This window comes from Phalacrocorax aristotelis, chromosome 2, assembly GCF_949628215.1.
Source record: "Phalacrocorax aristotelis chromosome 2, bGulAri2.1, whole genome shotgun sequence".
Classification (NCBI taxonomy): domain Eukaryota; kingdom Metazoa; phylum Chordata; class Aves; order Suliformes; family Phalacrocoracidae; genus Phalacrocorax; species Phalacrocorax aristotelis.
The window spans coordinates 63,695,706-63,704,768 of NC_134277.1; the positions used below are offsets into that span (position 1 = coordinate 63,695,706).

At 41.4% G+C, this 9,063-nt stretch overlaps 1 pseudogene; it reads right to left on the reverse strand.

Annotated features, from left to right (window-relative positions):
* Positions 1–1,442: 1,442 nt before the first annotated feature.
* Positions 1,443–9,063, reverse strand: LOC142052946 (putative 2-ketogluconate reductase; annotated as a pseudogene).

Below are 9,063 nucleotides of genomic sequence, written 5' to 3' on the forward strand. Positions count from 1 at the left end.
GATAAGGACGTACATTTCCCATGTCTACATTATGTGTTATGTGTGACCAGGATTCATAGGAAAAAAAAGGCAGAGGCAGGAAATCTATATTCACGAGTTTGTTGTTCCAGGCAAGGCCAACTCAAGCGATGCCATTTGTTGTCACTGACTCTAAACCATCATGAAATGCTATCGCTACCTCGTCTCCTTGCCATAGGTAAGGCCGGCTTTCCCAGTAGACTACTGTAGCGGGACTTTATGCCAGATCACATACTGTTTGCCCATCAAAAGGTTTCAAACAAATCTCAGTCAACAGAGTGAACTGTAACGGATCATCTCTTTGTTCATGTGGCCACTGCATTTTTTGATCCATTTTTAGTAACTGTAAGATTGGATGTGTTGTGTTTTCCAAGAACAATCTAAGTAGAACAGTAGAGATGTGAAACGGCATCTAGTAAGCACAGGAAGGTTTCCTTGACTCTATGTCAGTTAATTTGATACTATTCAATAAATATTTACAGATTAAGGAAAGGCAGGAAACAGAAGGCCATTTTTTGCAATGTAATTTGAGAAGAGAGGTAGTTGCTTCCTGAAGACATTTTGGGAAGCTGTCCTTCAAGTGATGATGTCCAGTCAGTGGAATGCCAAGTCGTTAGGCATTGGGTGTGAGTCAACCCATCACTCCAATGACTGACAGGTATCCTGTTGTCTAGTGCTTCCCGCCTAAGGCACCCCACCAGCAGGGAGCACTTCTGTAACTAATCAGCCCAGATTCTTGAAATAGCTGCAAAAGTAGAAGTAAAACTCCAAGCAAATGCCAAGCTCGTTCTTTTGTTTTATGTAGAAGTGAAATGAAGTACTGTATCTGATTTTATGTTTGCTGCCTCACATCTGGAGAAAAGTTTGCATGAGCAAAGCCTTGTGTGTTTTTTCCAGTTTTAGGATATTGATTGAATAAAAGGTGGGTTTTTTCTCTGCTATTTGTGCTTCTTGTACCTTTGCTTTCAGCTCTGTAAGTTACTGCTTAGCCTTTTATTTTGGAAGAATAAACTGATTTTTGTCAAGGTCATACAGGTCAAGGTCATGTCATGAAAGTCATACGGGGCGCCTGTACCTCAGTGAACAGGGAGGTACCCGGGACAGTTTTGAAATTCTTGCCAGCCAACTTGCTGCTCCTGAAAAGCTGCAGTGTCTTGTTTGCCTGAGCTGCAAGAGTTGGTAGCACCATCATATGTTAAACTGGGAGAAGGAAGTGTCTTGTGCGAAGCTCCAGTGACAACACAACCTTCTGCAAGAAAAAAGAAGTGGAAATGGCTCTGTAAAGATGCCTGAGACTACTGGCAAAACCCTAGCTGCACTAAATGGCAACTTTCCTATAAATTTTATTGATAGATTAAATAATCATACTATTCATAAAGTCATACTATATAATAAGATGCATTGCACTGCCACTTTGCGTTGTGTATTGGTTTATTTGTCTTTTCGACTTGTATTAAGACAACAGAGAGTACATAAAGAAAACTGAGAGGACAGCAAACCACTTCCTACAAAGCTTTAGTGAGGTGGAATAGCATTCTTCTATTTAAAGAGATAATTTTCCTGTGGAATTTGAATAATTATTTGTAATATAGGTGCTGTTTCTAGTGGAGGAAAGTCATGGGATTTTGATTTTTTCTATAATATTTACAGTAAAAAAACCCAATTTGTCAAAATATTTTTTCTCTTTACATTAGTGAAGATCCCTGTTATACCTTGTTTCAAATATAATTATTCTTGCAAACATCCAGAAGCAGTGATACAAAGGAAAATGTATAGATGTGGATTTTAATTCTGTGTGTGTTTTTATAGATTTTCATGTTCCCACTAGTTTACAGAATGGTGCTGGAGGCTTAGAGACCTCCAAGTGTTCTTCCAACTATTTGCACAAAGTTGAAAATCTGGAGGTAGACTGTGCATAAATTTGGTATTATGAACATCGTAGCAAGTTCATCTTGAAGACTCATTTTCCCTAGTGCTAGTACTTTAAATTGCCTTCTAAAATCCAGTCTGCTTTGAATTAGGGATTCTGAGTACGTGTCTGAAAACTGACTTTTGCCTCAGTATTTTATGTCTCAGGAGCTAGTTTAAATGGAGACTTCCATATGGAAAATTAATAATATTCCTAGCCAGGTCGCTTACTTTGTTGGCTTTGATAGCTAATAGAGTGGGAACAAAGTGAATTATGTAATCTAAATTGTAATTTTCTTTAGGACTAGGGAGCCTAGCAAGAACTGTAAATGCACTGGCAATGAGAAGTTGTTTTTCTCAGAGCTACTTAAAGCCTGCATGCATCTATCTATGGTTGGAAGTGAAAAGTAATGTAGTCCTCCAATTTGCAAGGAAATTAACATGTAAAATCTGTTTTTTATTGACACGTGAGTCCCAGCCAGAGCTTTTGATGCCCACCTGGAATACGTTTCTCTTAATGGGGAAAACATACAAAGAAAAACCTTTAGGCTGATGGGTGGAAAGAGAAGAATAATGAGAGAGCTGGGATATCCTTCTGCACATCAGCTATGGAGCACTTCACTGGGTATGGGGAGACCAGTAAGAGCTGCTAATATGTTTTCAACTGCCTCCTTTGTTACCACGTAAGTGGCCTTGTCTGTTTTAATGCCGAGGTGAGGCGTTACAGTGACGTTCTTTAATTTTAACAACGTATGATCTCTGGAAGAAAGGAAAAAGGAGATAGTTAAGTTACGTACTGTTGTTTGTCCAAATAAAGCAGAGTCCTGCATTGGCTTTTGCACTGTATTTAAATATAAAGTTAATCTAATATAACTTTACAAGTCCCACTTACATCCACAGAACCTAATCACTGTGTTCCAGTAATTCTGGATATTAAAAGGGCATGTCAAGAGTTTATACTCTGCTATTTTGTGCAGAAAAAGACTTTTGCCATTAGGCAGCAATTTGAACTGTCAGAAGAGAGGGTTAAGCCCTCCTGACCCATTAACCCTACAAAATGGTCTGAGCTGTAGTTACGTGACTCAGAGATAATGGACAGTGATGTCCTGGCACACAGACATAACAAGACCAAACTCCCCCGAAGCCAAAATGCGGCCAGCACAGTTAACCCCATGAAGCGCCATTCTGCTAGAGGTGTTATTTTACAGAAGTTTAGCAGCCTCTGGGCCCAAGAGATCTGCAGTACTTCAGCCTTGTATTAGGGGAAAAAAGCCTGTAGGGAGGGAAACCTCGGGGCAATGCAGCAGGTCTAAGAAGGGAAGACTCAAGCAGGTTCCACCCATTCACAGGCAAGTTGCACATTCAGATAAAGGAATTTGTAAGTGAAGCACTGCAGCAGCTTCATATGGTGGTTCTATGGAGAGGGTTTAATGCTCCCCATAGCACACAAGCCCCCCCCTGCTGTTCCCTGGCGCCCGCTTCCCTTTGGCCTGTTATCAGACCCAGCACCTGGGCTGCATCCCATTAGTATTCATGGCACTGTTACGCAAACCTCCACCCCAGGGACTGGTGGGGCTGCCCCTGCCAGATCTCTGCCTGCTGCAAGGACGCCTCCTGCCTCCGGCAGGGCTCACGCATGGTTTCTGAGAAATAAGCAGAGATGGCAACCTGGGCAGTGGTTCTGGGCAGGTGACATCCAAAGCTGCGGCCCCGATAATACCAGTCTGCAGAGCTGTCACCAGGCCTTCGGGTCAACTACTGCACCATCTCCGGGTGCCCTCTGCAAGTAATGATCTGAGGGCGAAAAGAGAGCAGAAATGGACAGAGAGGAATTTTTGCCATGCCTGATCTCTCCTCAGCGTGCGTACCAGCTGCGTGGTGGATGCAGCCTGGTGCTGCATGCAACAACACAACAGGAGCTGGCTCATACTTCCTCGTCAGGCCAGTCAGCGTTTCAGGACGGTGCCTCGGCTGATGTTCATGAGAGTAGCTGTGGGTTTCAGCTCCATCTCTTTTTCCAATCACCTTGTGGGTATGAGGTGTCAGGCTCACCACCATCATCACAAAATCTACCTGCTGGAGCAAGTTGTCTATCTTTTCGTAGTTAAGTGGTACCAACAGCTTGCTCCTCTTGCTCTTTCCTGGTGGGGAAAAAACAGGATCACACTATATTTCAGGGCATCAGTAACAAAAGTATTTCCTTCAATGATGTCACCGGTATACAAATTAAAGGATCTGATCATCACATTCATGTAGCAAACGGGTGGCAAATAAACATGAATTTAGTCTCAGCTGGTTGTTTAGGTCCTTCTGAAAGGCTTCAAGCCCTACAGCAGGGCATGGGTTGCATGCCTGCCTCAGCCACTGCAGTGCAGGGTCTGGGGGTTTCTTTTAAAGTCTGCAAGTGGACTAAAGCTAAGCACTGGAACAGATGGCAGCACATGGTCCACTCTCCAGGATCCCCTTTGGGGACAGTGCAGCCCACAGGATTCAGCAGCTGCTCAAACCAGAGCGGTGGTATTCACCAGAACTCATCCATGTGAAGTCTGAGCGTGCTGGTGGTTCTCATCCTGTTGGCATCCTGATGAGTGGAATCAGCAAGGCAGCTCTTTGGCAGGCTCCTGGATGCCCCAGGACTTTCACAAAACAAAGTGTTCAACTTAAAAAGTTACCAAAGTAGAGTGAGATTTTTAGTTAGAACTTTTCACAATAAAAAAGAATATTTGCCAGTTCTCCTGTTCTTTGTAAATTTAGCTGCCTGAACTTTGGGAACTAAAGAAGCAATGATAAGAGATTGCATGTACAATCTTCTGCTCCTGATTGCAAGAGAATGGCTTTGAATTATCTCCTCCCTAATCTAGAAATAAATTTAAAAAGTCACACTAAGAAAATAACTTCAGTATAACTTTGGACCATGATTCTCCCAAGACGTACATTTCATTATTTTCTTCAGTGTCCAGGTCAACAACCAGAGATTAAGTGGGTAAAGAACAGACTGGAACTACAGCCAGTTTTGCAGCATGCAGAGTGCATCTTTCTTCAGCACATAAGCTTGAAGCGTAAATGTACTTCAAAATAATCAGGTTTTTCATTTCTGTTGCACTGTGCATTGATTATGCACCACAGTACTCTCACATAAATGTTACTTCAAAGACTGAAAAATATTAAACAGATGGAGTTAGTGATGTTCTGCAGGGAAAAAAATGGATTTGTGCCTTATTTTTTCTTTTTTGTGGTTTATGAAGAAATCCTGGAAGATTTTAAGGAGGGTGTTCACTAGTCCTTTTTTTAATGTGAGCTTGCTTGGCTGTTTTTATAATTTCTGAAGTAACAGGAATGCCAAGCAAGGCTAGAAATTTCTGGCCTCATCCACCCTTGCGATTTGGTTAGAGCTAGCTAGAGCAGTAACCCTCCTGCTGCAGTCTGCATATGGAGAAAATCACTGAAAGCCATAAGTACTAACACTGCAGCTTCTCCCTTCAGTCAGGGAGGAGTAAAGTTGTCTCAGGGTAGATCATGGTTTATAGCAGTAAACATTTGTTCTGCTTATTGCCTGCACCTTGCCTGGTTGCGACGGCCTTGACTTGTACACAAGGAGCTTGCTCACCTCTACACTGAAGAGCCCCTGTGCTGAATCTCTAACAAGGATCAGATTCCCACATACACAGGTTCGGAGGGGCTACAAATAAAGGGTGAAATCCAATTAAATATTTGGCAAAATTCCTACTAGTTTGAAGAGAAACAAGGTTTTCACAAGAGCAGCTCTCAGGTTAATCAGTTTTCATATTGTGCCAAGTATATGTTTCCTAGTCCTCCAGTCATTCAGAGTGTCAACAATATCACTCCTGAGCTTCAAAATATGGGGAAAAATATACAAAAAAGGTAGAGTTATGTGTCACTATAGAAAGATATGATAGGAATAAAAAAGGTATAAGCTTGATTTTTCTTTTTCTGCTCACATCTCCAGGAAACCTTGGAATTTCTAATATAAAACCTAAATTAATTTTCCAAGTGTTTAATCACCAAGTAATTCCTTACAAGACTCTCTCATGGTTTAGCCCCAGTCAGCAACCAAGCACACGCAGCCATTCGCTCAATCCCCACTGGTGGGACGGGGAGAGAATCAGAAGAGTAGAAGCGAGGTAAATCATGGTTTGAGATAAAGACAGTTTAATAGCTAAAGCAAAAGCTGCATGCAGAAGCAAAGCAAAACAAGGAATTCACTCACTACTTCCCATGGGCAGGCAGGTGTTCAGCCGTCTCCAGGAAAGCAGGGCTCCGTTACGCGTAACAGTTACTTGGGAAGACAAACACCATCACTCCAAATGTGTCCCCCCCAACCCTTCTTCCCCCAGCTTTATATGCCGAGCATGAGTCTCATGGTATGGAATATCCCTTTGGCCAGTTGGGGTCAGCTGTCCCAGCTGTGCCCCCTCTCAGCTTCTTGTGCGCCCGGCAGAACACAGGGAGCTGAAAAAGTCCTTGACCAGTGTAAGTGCTACTTAGCAACAACTAAAACATCTCCACATTATCACCAGTTTCCAGCAAAAATCCAAAACATAGCCCCATACTAGCTGCTACGAAGAAATTTAACTCTATCCCAGCTGAAACCAGGACAACTGATTTGAGGCAACTGTTTTTTTGGTATGGTTTTATTTTTTTCTTTTAATCTTGGCACTATTCCCTCATTTCTTGCTATATTCCTGACACAATTTCTTGAAAAGGAAACACTGACTATCTAAAAGTGAGTTTCTGCTATAATTAGGGACAAGACATATTTTTACCTCCATGTCCTGTAGTGGTACAAAATGTTAATTTCAATCACTTTGCCTCTCAGAGCAATCTTATACCCACTGCTACCCGTGTCAATGATCCCCAGAGTAGCTCCAGTAACTTCAACACCCAGAAAATTGGCTTTGCAGTACTCCATACCTGAGGAAATTGCAACGTGACAGCCTGCAAGAAAAACACTCCAATATGAGAATTGAATGGGGTTCAACACAGAGAAACAAGGCAAAAAAGGTCTGGGCTTGTTGTGCTACTATAGCACAATTTAACGGTTACAAACACACAATTTTAAATAGCAATGGTGTTTGTAACGTCCTAGGTGACTCCCTAATATATCATATTTCCCTGTCACATGTATGTGACATTCCCATCTATTCTCACCATACTACAAAAAGCCTTTGATGTAATCTCCCCTAAAAATCCTTTTACTGCTTTTGACTTATAAAAATATTGCCCTGTTCCACATCAACAATTAATTATTGCCAGTAACACTGCAGAGTTTGGAAATGTCACATGGAGAAAAACACCAGATGTTGGTTTTGTTATTTAGAATAAGAACAGGTTTCCTGTTCACCTCTGTGACTCTCCTTGGAAAGAAACATGTGACTACTTTAAAAATCACTACTCAGTGATTTCCATAATTATCTGTTAAACCTGCAAAATTTGGGATATTTCTACAACACAGAAAATATACATATATGCACAGAGACAGCACTTATAGTCTGCTAGCAAGGCGACAGGCTTCTGATGTTTCAGTCTTCTGATATTGCCAGCTCTTCTAAAACATAAGCAGAATATTGTGAAAGTATTAAAAAATGCCTTGGGATAAAACTCAGTCATGCCAGGGCAGAACTATCAGAAATTACACCAGGGATAGTTTATGTAGATGGGGACAAGAAATTAATCTCCCTTTAAATCTTTCTCCTCCGTGTGAGGTAGAAACAGATTTAGGGGGAGACAAGTCTCCTTTGAGTTTCTATGAATCCTGTGATTTCTTTTGCTGGCAAGTCAAAGGCAGGTGAATTTAACAGGATAAATCTGGAGGATCTTTTCCTCAAGCAGGAGGCATTCTAACCAAGCCAAGGGTAGGTCTGTTTGGGGAAATGGCAAGAAAAAATTGTGGAAGAAACTAAAAAGGATGCTACTAGCAGAAACTGGAGCAGGCTGCCCTGTTGCTTTCTAATGATCCTTAAATTCCCCAATTCTGCAGCAATCTATTTCAGTCCCTGAGAATATGCCCATGTCTCTGTCAAGCCCAGCTTTCAGCATATACCTTTACTCTGCTCCATTGTTGGTTCCCATGCTCTAATTTCTTCTGCCAGCCTGTGACTCCAGCGATCGCCTGATCTTTGGCAACCCCCACTTTTGGTCAATATCACTGTAGCGCTATCACATCAATAAGCACGTGTTATGCCAGCCAAACGTCATAGTCACTGAAAATGGGCTGTCAAAGAAGGTAATGAAATTTAAAGTTTTCATATGTAGGAAGCACACCTCAGTGTGTTGTTCATCTGAAACCCTTAAATTAAGTCTACAGCCATATTTATTCTAAAAACTAAGCTCTAAGCTTCTAAGACCAAGCCCTGTCCATAAAGCAAAAAGTTGTATTTGAACTGAACATGATTAGATCCTCCTTAAGTATTTTCAGCCCAGGCTGGTGGCCTGTGAAAAATAAATTAATATGCTTTTATTTATACCTGATTGAACTATATGTCATTTATGTTTGTGTAAAATGTAATAATTTAGATATATTTATGATATATAAAATATATTAGAATACAGATTATTCTATTTGCCAACCCAATAAATTTAGATTTTCACATTTTATGTGAAATTATGTGCACTACAGGTAACTCTATGAGTCAAGTTAATGGTAGGTAAAGCTTGTGTGATTTTTAGAAGCCGCAAAAGAATTGGGATGTTACCTTCCACTAGTCTTCTAGCAAATGCCAGCAGCAAAGCCATCCCAGTATCATCTGTGCTGCTAGAAACAGCATGTCGAGCATTAGCCATCTTCACACCAAAGCTAGCTATAAGCTTCAGATCCAGGTGATCCCTCCCTGCTCCTGCATTCTCAATCCCTTTCAAGTTTGGCAGACTGTGAAGGAGCCCTTGGTCAATGGCTGATTTTCTGACATCACAAATAGATCGCTCGGACCTTTTTACTTGTACGCCTTGTGTTTTCAAGAAATTCCTTCAGGGTGATGAGGTAGAAATGTTTTTTTAGGAATGCCATGTGGCTGTGCAGTATATCCTATATATGCCACCAATTTAATTTATCAAAAGCCCAGGTAGCTCTCCTCCTCCCATGACCTGCACAGAAAAGAAAGACACAAAGTGTCAGAAGCC